This window comes from Mobula hypostoma, chromosome 10 (assembly GCF_963921235.1).
Source record: "Mobula hypostoma chromosome 10, sMobHyp1.1, whole genome shotgun sequence".
In the NCBI taxonomy this organism is placed as follows: domain Eukaryota; kingdom Metazoa; phylum Chordata; class Chondrichthyes; order Myliobatiformes; family Myliobatidae; genus Mobula; species Mobula hypostoma.
In genome coordinates, this window is record NC_086106.1 from 52,997,482 (window position 1) to 53,015,077 (window position 17,596).

The 17,596-nt window shown below is 40.5% G+C and overlaps 1 protein-coding gene and 1 long non-coding RNA gene across 7 annotated transcripts in view; one reads left to right on the forward strand and one right to left on the reverse strand.

Annotated features, from left to right (window-relative positions):
- The window catches only part of LOC134352905 (uncharacterized), a 71,409-nt gene extending 61,663 nt beyond the window's left edge, over positions 1-9,746 (reverse strand). Inside the window, exons 1-2 of the long non-coding RNA XR_010019499.1 lie at positions 9,063-9,746; positions 5,219-5,314 (exon numbers count right to left, since the gene is read on the reverse strand). This is a non-coding gene — a long non-coding RNA (uncharacterized LOC134352905). The remainder of the gene's footprint in view (positions 1-5,218; positions 5,315-9,062) is intronic.
- klhl13 (kelch-like family member 13) overlaps positions 1-17,596 on the forward strand; it is a 231,730-nt gene that overhangs the window by 89,284 nt on the left and 124,850 nt on the right. The window contains exon 2 of one of the 6 annotated variants that reach the window (XM_063060503.1): positions 14,321-14,720. The exons of the other annotated variants lie outside the window; for them this stretch is intronic. The gene's annotated coding sequence lies outside the window, so the exon portion shown is untranslated. The remainder of the gene's footprint in view (positions 1-14,320; positions 14,721-17,596) is intronic. 6 annotated transcript variants of the gene reach the window in all.

Sequence of the window (17,596 nt, forward strand, 5' to 3'; positions counted from 1 at the left end):
TCAGCCAAATTTTCAATCTCCCTGTTGCATGCTGATTCATCACCATCTTTGATTCGGCCCACAACAGGGGTGTCATCAGCAAAATTGACTATGGCATTGGAGCTGTGCTTAGCCACATAGTCATGGGTGTAAAGTGAGTAGAGCAGGAGGATTAACACACAACCCTGTGGTACACCTGTACTGATAGAGATCGTGGAGGAGATGTTGCCAATCCAAACTGACTGGAGTCTACAAGTGAGGAAATCTGGGATCCAATTGCCCAAGGAGGTATTCAGGCCAAGGCCTTGAAGCTTATTGATTAATTTGGGGGGGGATGATGGTATTGAATGCTGAGCTGTAGCCGATAAAGAGCATGCTGAAGTATGCAACTTTGCTTGTTCCAGGATTGAGTGAAGAGCTCATGAGATGGCACCTGCTGTGGACTTGTTGTGTTAGGCAAGTTGGAGTGGATCCATGTTGTCTTTCAGGCAGGAGCTGATGTTTCATCACCAAAATCTCAGAACACTTCATTACTATGGACGTAACTGTTACTGGACATTGAGGCAGGGCATGTACATTAACTTAATAATAAAAAAAATCTTTAGCATTGTCAGTATTTTTTCTGAAATTGTAAAACCTTCGCCTCCTTTTGCTTGTGTTAACTCTTGGATTTTTGATTTATGTGCTCCAGGGAACGTGTCAAGTGAAGGTGATTGGAATTATTTTGAAGCTTTTGTTCTTGTAGATTTAGGGCATTTAATTCCTCCAAATTCCATCAAGAGATTCAGCTCATGTTCAGTTGAGGAAAGGTAGGAAGATCCTTTAGATAATGCTGTCATAATATATATAAACTGAGAAGTGTTGTCAATGTAGGCAATTTGTTCACAGCAAAGTCCTACAAGTAGCAAATTAAATAAATTGTGAATACTTTTTGTCAAGAATTAGGTAAGGTAGAAATTTAGGCCAGTTCACAGAAACTTCTGATTAGTTTAGGAAATATTTATCTGAGAGTGCATATGTCACCCTGGTTTTACACTTCATCAAAATATGCCATCTCCATTGTTTTCCTCTTCTGACTTTTAATGGTGATTGGCAGTCCAAATTAAAGGTGCATTACTGCCACCAACTGGACTGGAGTGTGGTGTAGAGAATTGGGAAATGAAACCCCTTCTAGTTCTTTATCAGGTGAAAACTAAATTACCCCAAAAAGCCGTATAGATTGTAAATAATAAAAGACAATGCTGTGGATTAACTTAATGCCACTTCCATAACTTAATAAAGTTTTTAAATGAAAACTATGAACCCCCAAAGATAGCAGTGAAGCTTGCATTTCAATTCTTTGGTCTGCATTGTTCATCTACTCCCTCAGTGCAGCATGGAATAGTCAGGCAATACAATATAATAAAAATTTGTTGTTAAATTCCAGTTCAAACTAATTGGTAGCTTTAAGTGATCTTACCCAAAAGAAATGGTAATTTTATGTTCGAGATCTGAATGCACATGCTGAGCCTTTGAGTTTACATTTGCTGATTCTTAAACATTTTAGTCTAATTGATATTTTATGCATCATTCATTTTCTTGGAAAAGGAGTTTCCTAACAATATGCATTGCTGCATATGTTTGCATACATTTTAATTAAAATTTATATCTGGCTACCTTGGAATTCATTTGCTACTGTTTCAGCAGTTTCACTTTCAGGATTTAATTATACTTCAGGAGTTGATGCACCAAATAAAGCACCGAATACCTGAAATTGTAACATTGAGGATGAAAATGATTTGAAGTGAGGAAATAAGATGAACTATCGGTGTATGCACTGATAGATAAGAGACTCAAAAGTCATTTAATTATCAAAACAAACCTTTAATTCTGAGCCAGTAATGGAATAAACAATTACTTATTGTCAATATGATCGTTCCATAAATTCCATTGAAATATTCCACCAAAAAATGTTACTGTTGGGGGTTGGGGGTGGACTTTGTAGCAGGGCAGCATGAAATGTCAATGTTAAGGGATCCAGTATTTTCTTCACTTTTGGAAATTAATGTTTGACACCTACAATTTTAATAATTCTTGTAGTCATTATCTGAGGAGAAAAATTAATCTACAAACATAGGAACAGATAAAGGAGCATCTGAATCTTTCAGTACAACCCACATAACTGAACTGCCTTGTGAATTCTGTATGGAGTTTTCTCAATCCCCTTGAAAGCCAAGCACTCCTGCATGAGAAGTCAAAAACAGATGAAAAAATACTGGTCATTTCAGTAAAGAAAATCTTGAATTCTTGCTACCTTTTTAGTGCCATACAGTCATGGGTGTAAAGTGAGTAGAGCAGGGGGCTAAGCACACGGCCCTGTGGTTCACCTGTGCTGATGGAGATCATGGAGGAGAAGTATCTCAAACCATTATATAATTCTGTGGAAATGTCTTTTTTTATACATTGTCATTTCAGCCACCCACTCCCCTCAGAAATAGAATCAGTTCTCACTTGAAGGAGTTCAGCATCACATCAAAAGTCTGTGCCACTGGTCCATTGTACACAGGGAAAAAGAATCACCACCAAACATTCAACATAGTCATGCATTACAAAACTTGACGTTCGGACTATTAGTCCTTCTGAATTTGTGTTTGTAGAAAATAATCTGACCATCAGCTCTGTTTCACTATCGTAATAGCTGTTGCCACTGAGATTGGTGGGACTTGAAGGAAAAATACCTATTCCTTTCTCCATCTCTGATCCCGCAAGTTGCATTCATGGAAGGGAAGACATGAGATGTGGTCTGTCTCTTATTGTTAAGTACTCATTGAACAGAATTCTGAAGAAACAATTAAAGGGCACATTTATTTAAAACATTATGCCATTTTTAAATTGTGTTACTGGGAAATTGGCCACAGTGAAGTCTCGGGCTGAAGCGATCAATAGAAGCAGAAAAAGAAAATTAGTGTGAAGAATGTAAAGTGACTTGGCTGTTTGTATTTACAATAATAAACAGACATGCTTGGGAAAGAAAACTGAGTTTTTAGAGATAAAAGGGAAAGATACATGAGAATAAGAGTAGAACAAAGAATTAAATACATGGAGATAGTGCTCAGGACGTGACTTTCCATTGAAAATTCTAGGGATTATGCTTTATATTTGCCTGTACTAATGAATCTAAACTGTGGTAATAAGAATTTAAAGGAAATTAATTATTGTTAGAAACATTTCACTGATCTTCTGATAGAACCTTAATGTGTCCTACACTTTTTATTGAGAGCAGAATGTAGCCAGTGCTGGAAATCTGAAAGAAAAAGAGTAAATTGAGCAATATCTCAAAGTTCAAAGTAAAATTTATAATTAAAGTACTTATGTTATCATATTAACACCCTGAAATTCATTTCAGGGCATGCCTTACGAGCCTGATTGAATTTTTTGAGGATGTGACTAAAGATATTGATGAAGGTAGAGCAGTAGATGTAGTGTATATGGATTTCAGCAAGGCACTTGATAAGGTACCCCATGCCAGGCTTATTGAGAAAGTAAGGAGGCGTGGGATCCAAGGGGGCCTTGCTTTGTGGATCTAGAGCTGGCTTGCCCACAAAAGGCAAAGTGTGCTTGTAGACGGGTCACATTCTGCATGGAGGTCGGTGACCACTGGTGTGCCTCAGGGATCTGTTCTGGGACCCCTTCGGATCGTGATTTTTATAAATGACCTAGATGAGGAAGTGGAGGGATGGTTAGTAAATTTGCTGATGACACAAAGGTTGGGGGTGTTGTGGATAGTGTGGAGGGCTGTCAGAGGTTACAGCGGGACATCGATAGGATGTAAAACTAGGCCAAGAAGGGGCAGATAGAGTTCAACCCAGATAAGTGTGAGGTGGTTCACTTTGGTAGGTCAAATATGATGGCAGAATATAGTATTAATGGTAAGACTCTTGGCAGTGTGGAGGATCAGAGGGATCTTGGGGTCCGAGTCATAGGACACTCAAAGCTGCTGTGCAAGTTGACTGTGCCGTTAAGAAGGCATACGGTGCATTGGTCTTTATCAACTGTGGGATTGAGTTCAAGAGCTGAGAGGTAATGTTGCAGCTATTTAGGACCCTGGTCATACCCCACTTGGAATACTGTGCTCAGTTCTGGTCCCCTCACTACAGGAAGAATGTGGAAACTAGAAAGGGTGCAAAAGAGATTTACAAGGATGCTGCCTGGATTGGGGGGCATGACTTATGAGAATAGGTTGAGTGAACATGGCCTTTTCTCCTTGGAACGATGGAGGGTGAGAGGTGACCTGATAGAGGTATATAAGATGATGAGAGGCATTGACTGTGTGAATAGTCAGAGGCTTTTCCCAGGGCTGATATGGCTAGCATGAGGGGGCACAGTTTTAAAGTGCGTGGAAATAGGTACAAAGGAGATGTCAGGATAAGTTTTTTACGTAGATAGTGGTGAGTGCATGGAATGGGCTGCTAGCCACGGTGGTGGAAGCGGATACAATAGAGTCTTTTCAGAGACTCTGGGATAGGTACGTGGAGCTTAGAAAAAGAGGGCTATGGATAACCCTAGGTAATTCCTAAAGTAAGTACATGTTTGGCACAGCATTGTGGGCGAAGAGCCTGTATTGTGCTGTACGTTTTCTATGTTCTATGAAAATATACATAAACAAAGACTGACAAAATCAATGTGCAAAGGAAGTCAAATTGTTGAAAAAAAGTATTACTGAGAATATGAGTTGTGGAGTCCTTGAAAGTGAGTTTGTAGATTGTGGTATCCGTTCAGAGTAGTGGTGAGTGAAGTTATCAACACAGGTTCAGGAGTCTGGTGGTTTTTGTGTAATAGTTGTTCCTTAACCTGGTGGTGTGGGACCTAAGGCTCTTGTACCTCCTGCGTGATAGTAACAACGAGCTGGTAAGGGTTCCTGATGATGGCTGCTGTTTTGTTGTAGCAGCGCTCCATGTAAATGTGCTTAGAGGTGGATAGGGCTTTGCCTGTGATGGTCTGGGCTGTATCCACCAGTTTGTGTAGAGTTTTCCATTCCTGGGCATTGGTGTTTCCATACCAGGTGTGATGCAGCCAGTTGGGACACTCCCCATTGTGCATTTCTAGAAGTTTGTCAAAGTTTTTGGTGACGTGCCAAACCTATGCAAACTTCTAAGAAAGTAGAGGCATTGTTGTGCCTTCTTTTTGTGATGGCACTTATGTGCTGGTCCCAGGACAGATCCTCTAATATGATAACACCAAGGAATTTTAATTTACTGACCTTCTCCACTTCCATTCACCTAATGAGGACTGGCTTATGGAACTCCGGTTTATTCCTCATGTATATGATAATCATCTCTGGTTTTGCTGATCAAATCTGCGGAGAGAGAAATAGTTAACATTTTAGGCCAATTACCTGATGTTCAAATGGAAGATCATCAAACTCTTTATTTCTTCACCGATGGTGCTTGAAGTACTGCGCACTTCTAAGATTCATCTGATCCTTTTAATGTTTTTCTTAAAGTCAGTGTTCTGATGTGTTTAGAGCTCTGAGTCAGCTCTTACTGTTGAGTGCTGAGAGCTTCCTTGCAAAGTAGTGGAATCGCTAATTCAGGTTAAACTGAGGGCCACTGTATGACTGCAGTTGATCCTGAGTTAACTGTTTAGTAGTACGTTTGGATGATGCATGAAGCAACCAATTTGTCTAGATGGCGCAAGGAGCAAATTCACGTCAGTCAGCAGTCAGCTGGAAAACAAATTTAGCTTGGCAGATTTTTTTCCAAATTTTCTTTTTCAAAAGCAATTGACTCATTTATTTAAATAATATGGAATAATAGACTTCAGTCTTGGCATCCTCTCCACCTTTAACTATCTAGTTCTATTTATCATATAGGGTATCTCCTTACAAATTGATTCTAATGATTAAAACTAGAATAGAAAAAATTCAGTTTAAATGTGTAGTGCATAAGATCATAAACCGTAAGATACAGGAACAAAATTAGACATTTGGCCCACTGAGTCTGTTCCGCCATTCCATTGTTGCTGATTTATTATCCTCTACCCTATCCTTAACCCTATCCTCTTGCCTTCTCCCGTTAACATTTGATCCTTACGAATCAAGAGCCTATCAACTTCTGCTTTAAATATACTTACTAATTTGGCCTCCATGGCCATCTGTGGACTCCTCTGACTGAAGAGATTTCTCCTTATTTCTGTTTTAAAGATTTGTCCTTGTATTCTGAGGCTGTGCCAATTGGTCCTAGGTCCCCCCCCCCATAGGAAACACTCTTCGTATCCACTCTATCCAGCCCTTTCAATATAGTTTCAATGAGATCCTCCCCTCATTCTTCTAAACTACAGCAAGTACAGGCTGGGAACATCAAGCACTTCTCATATATTAACCCATTCATTCTCTGGATTATTTTTGCAATCCTTGTCTGGAGACTCTCCAATGCCTGCACAAGGGGCCGAAAACTGCTGACAGTACTCCAAATACAATCTGACCAATGCCCTATTAAGCCTCAGCATTACATCCTTGCTTTTATATTCTAGTCCTCTCGAAGTGAATATTAACATTGCATTTGTCTTTCTTACCACCGACTCAATCTGTAAGTTAACCTTTTTGGAATCCTGAATGAGGACTCCCAAGTATTAATAAATGGTTATTCATATAAAGGCAATAGGGGTAACTGCTTGTTGTTGCAAGACCATAGTGACCACTCTGAGATAAAAGGAGAAGACAAATGAGAATAAAAGTAGAACCAAATAAATTGCAATTGTCCCCTTCTAATGCTGCCAATGATTTCCTTCTCAAGTAAAATAACTAAAAAATATATATTCTCTTGATTTCTACAAAACTGACCAAAACCCAATGTAGCATTTTCAAATTTAGAAAAGTCTCAGTGCAGGTGGTGCAGTTGTGTCTGGTGTTGTTTGATTCTAGCATTTGTGTCATGTATTAATCAGAAGGTTGTAGGTCTAAGTGTACACAAAAATATTTGACAATGAACTACAGTTTTGGGAAAGTGTTATATTGATGGATATATTTCAAATGTTGCACCAAGGACCTTGTAATCCATTCAGACAGATAGATTTCATGGATCTCAGGGCTCTATCTTGAAGAGCAAGAGAACTCTTGTTGGTGTTCTGACCAGTGTTTTCCCCTTGGCCATTGTTAGGCAATGCTAGATTATTTAATCATTAATATATTGCTGTTATTGGGAAGGTGCTATGTATAAATTGCCTGCTGTATTATATGTATCTTATAATGGTTTCTACATTTCAAATACACCCTGTTGCACGTAAAGCCTTTCTTTGTTCTGAGCAATGAACATTTGCATTCCATCTGACTGCCTGTGGATGGAGACAGAGCCCCAGAGGTTCCACGACAGAATGCCTCTCTGTAAACCTTGAAGCATTGGTAACATGCTAAGATTTTACGATACAAGATTTTCAGAGAATGTTGAGCTGGAGAGTTACGAAAGAGTTCAAAGGTTATTTATTATCAAAGTATCTATAAATTATACAACCTTGAGATTCGGCTGCTTACAAACAGCAACAAAACAAAAAGACATTTAGAAAAAAAGACCAACAAACACCCAGTGTGCAGAGAGGAAAAAGAACACATCATGCAAGCAACAGCATTCAGATTGAAAGTGAGTCCATGGACATGAAGCCCAGAGCAGCTGAAGCAGGCCCATGGCCTCAACCTCATTTCATCACACGGCAGCGCAAATTGTCAAAGAACTCACAGCCACAAAGCTTGGAGCAGACTCGCAGCCTTCGCCTTAGTGCAGCGAAGAGCAGAGCAAATGTCATGGAGTAACGAGCAGAACCAGCCCAATCTTCATCTCTGGTCCCGACACCCTGCCTCTTTAAACCATCTGACCCAGCATTTAAATCATCCAAACACCAGGTCATTCCCCGCACTAGGACCCGGACCCTGTCATTTAGATAGATTCTGGGCCTGGACCCTGTCGCTGCATTTCAACTTGTATCTGATCTTTCCAAGTCAGCCCGGCACCTAGATTGGCCCAATCTCGCTTTTGGTTTAGGTGGATGGGTTCCAACTTTTCTCTGCATTGCATGCCTCGACTTCACCTCGACTCTCTGCAACCACTTTTCAAATGTACCTCAACTTTTCATCGATTTTGCATCTCACCCACATGCCTTGATCCTTGTGTTGTCTTCGCTCACCACTTCATTGTTTGCAGTGATAGTTTACCACAATTTTTCCACAGAAAAGTGTTATTAATGAAGTATTTAATTGTATTTCTTGGTTTATGAACTGTCAGTAAGCTGTCACCCATCTTCAGTGGTGCATCTTAAACTGGAAGGCATTGTCCCAGGATGAAGTAACTCTGGACTGAAATGAGTTGGAATTTCTTCATTTGCCAAGATCTAAAGAGAGTTAGAGACTTACAACCGAAGAAACAGACCCTTTGACCTTCTGTGTACATGCCAACCATCAAAATCCAATTTTTGCACCCTAACCCTTTTTATTCTGCTCACATTCCTATTCATCACTCATCAACGTACTAGGGCTAATTTATAGTGTCCAATTAGCATTCCTTTGGTATGATAGAAGAAACTGCAACACCCAGAAGTATGTGGTCACAGGGAAAATTTGCAAACTTGACACAGTCGAGGCTTGGATTGACCCAAGCTGTTGGAGCTGTGTGGCAGCAGCTCTATCAGATGTGCTGCCCATAATCATTCAAATAAGCTATTCTAGGGGATTGCCAATGCTCATTTGTTGAGTATAATTAACGTTCAGGACAATAAATTTTGAACATCCTTGTTTATATGGGCTTTGCTTTCTCAAGAGTCTAATATCAGTTATAACTCTTTAAAAATGTCACAAGAAGCCTTAGTTGCTCTTGTCTATTACTGCAATTTTTTTCATGTTCTTAATTGAAGATCTAGAAAAATAACACAGAATGTGAGTTATGGTGGAATAAATGCCTTTTCCATTATTTGTGTAGAGTAGAATCTATTTTGGAAATGAATGCAGTTGGGTAAGGCCAGTTGAACAAGGCTCTGGGTAAACTCATCTTCAGATTGTGTAATTTTCAGAATATGTCACACGCTGCAATTTCACCTTGAAGGCATTTAGAATTTCTTACCTTTACAGTGATATCCCAAACATAACATTGGCCACTTTCTTTTCAGTATGCTCCAGCAGTGTACCTTATCCCTTGTTTAATGATTCAACTTTCAGAGGCTGAATAAACCGGTAACCTTCTGATTCAGAGGCAGGAGTGATATCACATGTTATTGAAGGTCATGGTCCAGAACTCTGTTTTGCAAGTGTTGTAAAACATTTTGTACCTCTCTATACTGTACCCTAGTCAGAATAGTGTATTGCTGTGGATTCTACTGAGAATATACTTGAGACTGAATTAGGGGTGCATATAATAAAACATGATATGAATTGAATTTACTTTGCATCAAAATTAAGAAGCTGTAAATCCTGACCTGATAACAATGCAAGGAGAACCATTTTGGCTCTGAATTGTTTTTATATAAATAATTTGCATTTGAATTGATTCATAAGATAAAAAAAAAGATTCACAGGGAGTCTAGGTATTGAATTGTAGAAGTAGGGTCTGTAGTGTTGAACAAAAAAATCTATGTGGAGTGGACTTGAAGTCCTTGAGGGATGTTATCAAAGTGAAATTTCAGAATGAACTAACCTGCCTTGAAGAATGAAACTCCTTTGCATCAGTGTGATCTTGTGAATAGAGACTTTCCCATTGTTATGCACCTTTTTTAAATTTCAAAATGCATTCCACAGTTTTTCTCGTCAAATTAATTTATATTTTAATGACCATTGGCAATTTCGCACTTAGGACTGTGAGAATTCTGTAACTGCTGTGGCTCAGCAGTATCCATGACGAAAATTATAAGATTTGTACATTGCATGCCTTTCAATCTCACTGTGTGTACATGAAATGATGCAATGGACCCTCTGCATTAACAAGTCAAATGCATAGAATGTCATGCTAAAGTTCCCTAACATGCAAAATGAATCCTTAGAGCAACTGAGTTTTAGATGAAATTGTTAGCATTGTGCACAAAAATGTTGTGCTTTGCAATATAATTGCTAACCATTTCATTTAAAGCCAGCCTTTATACTGCCTCTTATTTGGGTTCTGTGAGACTGTGGCCCAGCTCATGGTGCTAATATTCATAAAACTTAACAGGTTGCAAGAATCTAGTTTGATACATGGACTAATGATATCAAGGATTTCTGCAGGAATTTCATACAAAGATGGTTGTCTTTTACTACTGCTAAGCGTTTGAGGAGGTGATCTCTGTGTAACCACTCAAATTTTCTCTTAGAGAAGATTCTAGAATGTGGAACAGTACAGCACAGGGGTAGGTCCTGCAATGTTGGGCTGAACTAATTAAATTAGTAATCAAATACCCAACTAATCTCTTCTGCCTATACAATGCCCGTATCCTTCCATTTCCTGCCCATCTAGGAGCTTATTAAATGCCCTTATTGTATTTATCTCCATCTCCAACTCAGACAGCATATTTCAGGTGCCCAACACACTCTGTAAAATTAAAGCATGTCCCACATATCTCCTTTGAATTTACTTCCTTTGATTTTAAATATGTGCCCTCTGGTATTACATATTTCAGCCTTGGGACAAAGATACTTACTGTCTCTCATAATTTTATAAAGCTCTATCAGGTCTTCCCTCAGCCTCCATTGGTTTAAAAAAAACCTATATTTATTTGATGTCTTTTTTTTGCACCCTCTATTATAAAACACTAAAACAGCCAATTGTATTGAAACGTCGACTGTACCTCTTCTTAGAGATGCTGCCTGGCCTGCTGCGTTCACCAGCAACTTTTATGTGCGTTAATTGTATTTGAAGTGTAGTTGTTGAAGAGCAGTAAGAAATGATTGGTTAATTCACAGCCACAGCTCCTACAAGTGATAAATGCTTCACTGAAATTCATTTGGGAAATAAACATCGGCCAAGGCAGCAAGGATAATTCTCTTGCTTCTTTAACATATAATATCTTGGGATCCTTCACAGTTAATTAAGAGAGCAGATTAGACTCAACAAAAGACCTAGTCCATGGCAGCTCTTTCCACTACACAGCCTCCAGCCGATATTATTGCTCAGTTTCAACTATGGTTTAAAACCCATATATTTAAACGTAAAGGTGACACACAGAATGTTTGCAATTTACAATGCACAAGGGGACCATTCAGCCTATTGTGTTCATCTGTCCAAAAATTATCTTCATTGGTAACCCCGTTTTCTTGGTTCACACTCCATTGCCAACCAGTCTCTGACTTCTCAATTTGTCCTCATAACAATAAATTCTGTAACTCTGGTAAAATTATCATCTCATTAGCATCCTTTCTAGTATTATCAAAATCCTGCAGTTCAGGAAACAGAACTATGCTCCGTACTCTTAACCATGGCTTAAACTGGATTATATGTTTCCAATTTGACTTTGTGCTGTTATATTTTTCTCTTTGATCAATGCAGGGCAGTGTTTGATAAGCTTTACTGATCATCTTTTCCTTAAGCCCTCCTACCTTCTGTGGCACTTGCAGTGTCCTACCACTGATTGTGATTATTCTTGAAATAATAACCTAGATTAATAGGCATAAATACTGGTGTGGGATGAAGAAAAATGGCCAGCATTGGTTGAGTATAATAATCTTGACAGTTAATGTGGATTATATTAAGGAGACAGACCAAGATATGAGGGTGGATTTAGACATGTGAGATATTTGAATTTGGGGCATTACTGATCTGCGGGCAAAGTTAAGGAGCAATGTAGGGGGATGGAACTCAGCTCATATTGGGATACTGTCAGGAGCATTTTAGATGAGATAAATCTATTGAAGATGGAATGTGGACATTGAATGATAGGACAGGAGTATTGGACAAATGTGGAGGCTGCATGCGGATAGCTCAAGGATAATACAGAAGAGGGAGGATGTCAGTTTAAGATGTGATGGTCTTTTGATCAGGAGGATGATACATTGGCCAATAGAAGGACAGAATTAGTAATGAGGAATCTTTTATTTTGTTTATAAAAGTCAGGTAATACAATGGAACCTACAAATTCTTAATCTAGTGACTGAAAAATATTTAAGGGATTAAGCACATGAATAAAGAAAGGAGAGTGTGGGAGAGGCCAGTGTCAGGAACTTTCAGAATGGGCTGGAAATATCTGATAATGATCAGCATCACATATCCTGTCAAACTTTCCTTCCATCTTTTGTAGCATGGTGATAATTCCAGTAAATTAGCAATTTTCACCATTGTAACCGTTGCTAATAATGGTCTTGATATTGGCAACAGCGGAGACACCGTAGTGCAGCCGGTAGGGTTGCTGCTTCATAGCTCAGTCCTCGATTTGATCATGATCTCCAGTGCTCTTCGTGTGTAGTTTCATATTTCCCTCTGTATGGGTTTCCCTTGGGCGTCCCATTTTCTTCCTGCATCCCAAAGACCTGCAAGTTGGCCTTATAAATCGCCTCTGGTGTGGGTGAATATAGAATCGGGGTTAGGAAGTAGTGTGGTGTTGATGGGGAGAATAAAAGGAATATTGTAGGTCAATGTGGAATTGGTGGGATGAAAGACTTGTTTCTATTCTGTATGACTCCATGATATTTGAATTGACTCTATTTCTTGCATCCTTCACATACATCAGTAAAGATCTTTACGTTACATCTCTGTCTAAATGTGCAATCACAGTAAATTATAATAAATAGAACAGTCAATGTAATATAGAATACACTCAGATCAGCGTGAGTTAACCAGTCTGATGGCCTGGTGGAAGCAGCTGTCCTGGAGCCTGTTGGTCCTGACTTTTATGCTGCGGTACTGTTTCCTGGATGGTAGCAGCTGGAATAGACTATGGTTAAGGTGACTCAGGTCCCCAGTGATCCTACGGGATTTTTACACACCTGTCCTTGTAAATGTCCTGAATCATGGGAAGTTCACAACTACAGATGCACTGGGCTGTCTGCACCATTCTCTGCAGAGTCCTGCGATTAAGGGAGGAGTTCCAGTACCTGGCAGTGATGCAGCCAGTCAGGATGCTCTCAATTGTGCCCTTGTAGAAAGTTCTTAGGATTTGGGGGCCCATAACAAACTTCCTCAACCAGCTGAGGTGAAAGAGGTGCTCTTGTGCCTTTTTCACCACACAGCTGGTGTGTACAGACCATGTGAGGTCCTCGGTGATGTGGATGCTGAGGAACCTAAAGCTGTTTACCCTCTTAACCCCAGATCCATTGATGTCAATAGGGGTTAGCCCGTCTCCATTTCTCCTGTAATCCACAACTAGCTCCTTTTTTTTTGTTACATTGAGGGAGAGGTTGTTTTCTTGACACCACTGTGTCAGAGAGGTGACTTCTTCCCTGTAGGTCACCTCGTTATTGTTTGAGATAAGGCCAATCAATGTAGTGTCGTCGGCAAATGTAATTAGCAAATTAGAGCTGTGGGTGGCGATACAGTCATGGGTATGCAGGGAGTAAAGGAGGGGACTTAGTTCACAGCCCTGAGAGGCTCCTGTATTGATAGTCAGAGGGTTGGAGGTGAGGGAGCCCACTCTTACAACCAGCTGGTGATCTGACAGGAAGTCCTGGATCCAGCTGCACAATTCAGGGTCAAGGCCGAGGTCTCTAACCTTCTTGTCAGGCCTGAATGGAATTATGGTGTTGAATGCTGAACTGTAGTCCAAGGACAGCATTCTCACAAAAGCATCCTTCTTCTCCAGATGTGTAAGGACAGTATGCGGAGCAGTGGCTGTTGCAACATCTGTCATTCGGTTGTGTTGGTAGGCGAATTGTAGGGGGTTCAGTCTGAGTAGTAGCAGGCTGCAGATGTAATCATTGACCAGCCTCTCAAACGTTCGCTTATTATTGAGGTGAGTGTGACAGGACGCCAGTCATTCAGGCATTTTACCTTGGTCTTTTTGGTACAGGGACAATGGTGGATAATTTGAAGCAGGAGGGCACTCTATACTGGGAGAGGGAGAGATTAAAAATGTCAGTAAACACACCTGCCAGTTGTGCTGCACACATCCTGAGTACTTGCTCTGGGATGTCGTCTGGTCCCGCAGCCTTGCGACTGTCCACTCGTTGGGAACAGCTGCGTACCTCAGCCTCAGGTGACCAGGTTGCAGGTTGTAGCGGTGGTTTTCCTTGGAGGCTCAGAGTTAGCGACATTGAACCAAGTGTAAAGGTGATTGAGCCCATCTGGGAGAGAGGCCACGATGTTGGCGGCACCACACCGTTTGGCTTTGAAGTCTGCAATGGTATGCAGCCCCCGCCACAAGTCACATGTGCTATTCATTGTGAATCTTGACTCAATCTTGCCCCTATATTGTTGTTTTGCAGCCTTGAAAGCTTTGCGCAGATCATAGCTGCTTTTCTTGAGCTCTAGTTGATCGCCAGTGATGTAAGCTCAATGTAGCACTGCAAGTGTTGCTCGCATGGAACTATTGATCCAGGGTTTCTGGTTCGGGAAGACCCTGACTGACTTCTGAGGGACAACATCATCGATGCACTTCCGGATAAAGCACATGACTCCATCAGTAAATTTGGAGACGTCCTCATCATGGAAGACATTCCAGTTGACGTCATTGAAGCAGTCCTGCAGCAGTGGGCCGATTGGTTGGACCAACAGTAGACAGTTTTAACTATGGCCCAGGCAAAAGCAGGATCGAAGAGTGATCTGATTTTCCAAAAGCTGGGGTAGGAGGAGGATAGAGCTGGACGTCTGTAATGGATCCTTAAGGTAAATTAGCATGCATTTAAGTCTAGATTTTTTGATTGCATCAAACCCTTTTTCAGAGACATTTCCAATCGTCTCCCTCTTTAACATTTTTGTGCTGAATTAGCTGGGAGTTGGTGTAATGAGATCAATGCAATAGAATGTTGTATATATGGATTTACGAAAGGCGTTGGCTAACAATAGGCTTGTCATTAAAATTGAGGCCTTTGAAATAAAAGGGACAGTGACATTATCTGTAGCAAACTGTCTGAGTAACTAGAAAGAGTGTTGAAAGATTGTTTGGACCAAAAATACAAACTGTTAGAGGAATTTTGATCAGGCAGCATCTGTGAAGAAAATGCAAAGTCAGTGTTTTAGGTCAGCGGTCCCCAACCACCAGGCCGCAAAGCATGTGCTACCGGACACGAGGAAACGATATGATTTGGCGATATGAGTTAGCTGCACCTTTCCTCATTTCCTGTCACGCCCACTGTTGAGCCATTACGCATGCGAGGTCATTACCCGCGCGTCATGCTTTTCAGCGCAGGAAGGAGATCAACTCCTTGAGCTTGCAAATAATGGCGGCCTGAAAAGCATATTTGACATAACATCTCTGCTGGCATTCTGGATCAAAGTCAAGGCTAAAAATCCTGAGATAGCCACGAAAGCACTGAAAACGTTGCTTCCATTTCCAACATATCTCTGCAATGAATGCAACGAAAACTAAATTGCAGAATAGACTGGACATAAGGAACCTCCTTCGAGTATCACTGTCTCCCATCACCCTTTGATAGGACTGTGTTGTTGCAGGAAAACAAGCCCAGGGCTCCAACTGATTCAGCGATATTGATGTTATATGTTCATACGGGGAAAATATGCGCTGTGTTTGATATCCAAATGTTACTTAAAATGTTATGATGCTATTGACTGACTTATATAACCATATAACAATTACAGCGCGGAAACAGGCCATCTCTGCCCTTCTAAGTCCGTGCCGAATGCTACTCTCACCTAGTCCCACCGACCTGCACTCAGCCCAGAACCCTCCATTCCTTTCCAGTCCATATACCTATCCAATTTTTCTTTAAATGATAATATCGAACCTGCCTCTACCACTTCTACTGGAAGTTCGTTCAAGACTTCCTTCAAGCTCCCCTGTCCTCCCCGATATTTGACTTATCACTATATTCATGCGAGGAAAATATGCGCTGTGTGTTTAATATTAAATTCGTTAGATAAACTCTTTTAGAAACGAAATTGAGCGTATTAGCTAATTATCATCTATATTCCGGTCGTGATTAACACCTCCCCCCCCGAACAGAATCGCCAAAAACGATTTGTAGAAAAAAATCGTACATGCATGCGCAAGTTATGCATGCGCCCGCTCAAGGCTTCATGGTCATTGTAGTCTTTCTCAGGGTAAACCCAGCCTATTTGACTGCTACTCTTGTCCGTTGGCAACCCCACCACCACCCCCCACCCCCCGGTCGCCGGTCCGCAAGAATATAGTCAATATGAAACCGGTCCGCAGTGCGTAGAAGGTTGAGGACCCCTGTTTTAGGTAAACACCTGTCATCTGGATTGAAAGAGTAGAGGGGACATATCCTGTATATTGAAGTCTTCATCTTGGATAATTGGCAGTCCTCATGTAACGGTTAGGTTCCCCATGGGCTAATACTGGGACCACAATTTTTCCTAGTTTGCCTTAGTAGCTTGGCCTTGGGTGCATAGAACACATTCCATATTTTCTGTGAGGAAGATTATAATAAAGCTTAAGGAAGTATAGGAGGTTCAGGTCCTCTCCAAGTTGTGGTTGGATTCTGTTCCTGAGAACTGTTCATAAGCTGAACAGTTTCCAAGTCAAAAATGCAACCGTGAGCTGAACTCCCTGCACAGTGATTCAGATAATAGTATTTTAGTGATGGGGAGGATGGATTGAGGAAGATACTGTTGATAACTTTCACTGCAGGAGATGTCAGGAACATCATTCGGTATTTATCACAGTCAACTTATTTTCCTTTCTTGAAACTAGTCATTAGTCCTGTATGTCTCAGGTCGCTTGTCATTTTTGCCTCCTAGTTATTAATTTATGATTAAAGTCGCCCTCTTCCATGAGGATACTGTTATCTCCTGAGTTCTCAGTTGACATATAGGCTTTTGTTGACCTTGATGGCCTTCCGTTGTTTGAGTTAATTCATTTTCCCTTAAGACATGGTGGAATTTGTAATTCAAGGACTTTCTGCGTTTGCATTTATTAGTTCTTGGATCGCCTGGTATTCCCAACAAGCCAGTCTGGGTTCTTTTCTGGTAAAGGAGTCAAGAACATCATTGCCCCCGTTTTACTCAATTTTTCTTGTTGCATTACTGTGTAGGGGTAGAATAATGGAGTTGTTAATTTACGAAACCAGTAGTCAGATTTCAGAATTGTAAGGAGAAGTAGGCCACCTGACCCTTATAACCTGTACTGTTATTAAGTAAGGTTATGACTGATATGATTGTGATCTCAACTCTGTTTTTCGATCTTCCGTCGGTAATATTTCACATCCTTGCTTATCAAATTTAAGTCCTACTCACCCTTAAAAATATTTAGTGACTACAGTATGTTTCACTGGATTCATGATGATTGGAGAAAAAAAAAATCTCCTGGTCATTTTGAAACAGGAGGTCCCTTATTTTTAGTGACCCCTTTTCTAGATTTCCCCGTAAGAGGAAACATTCTCTTCCTGTTCACCCCGTCAAGACCTGTCAGGACCTTCTGTTGCAATCATTATCTTTGTCTCTCTTCAGTCTCACCCAAAAAGACAGCTATCGGTCTAGCAAACCTTCTCTGAGATGCTTCAGATAAATCTTCCATTAAATAAAGAGACCAATCCCGTATATTTATAATGCCCTTTACAACT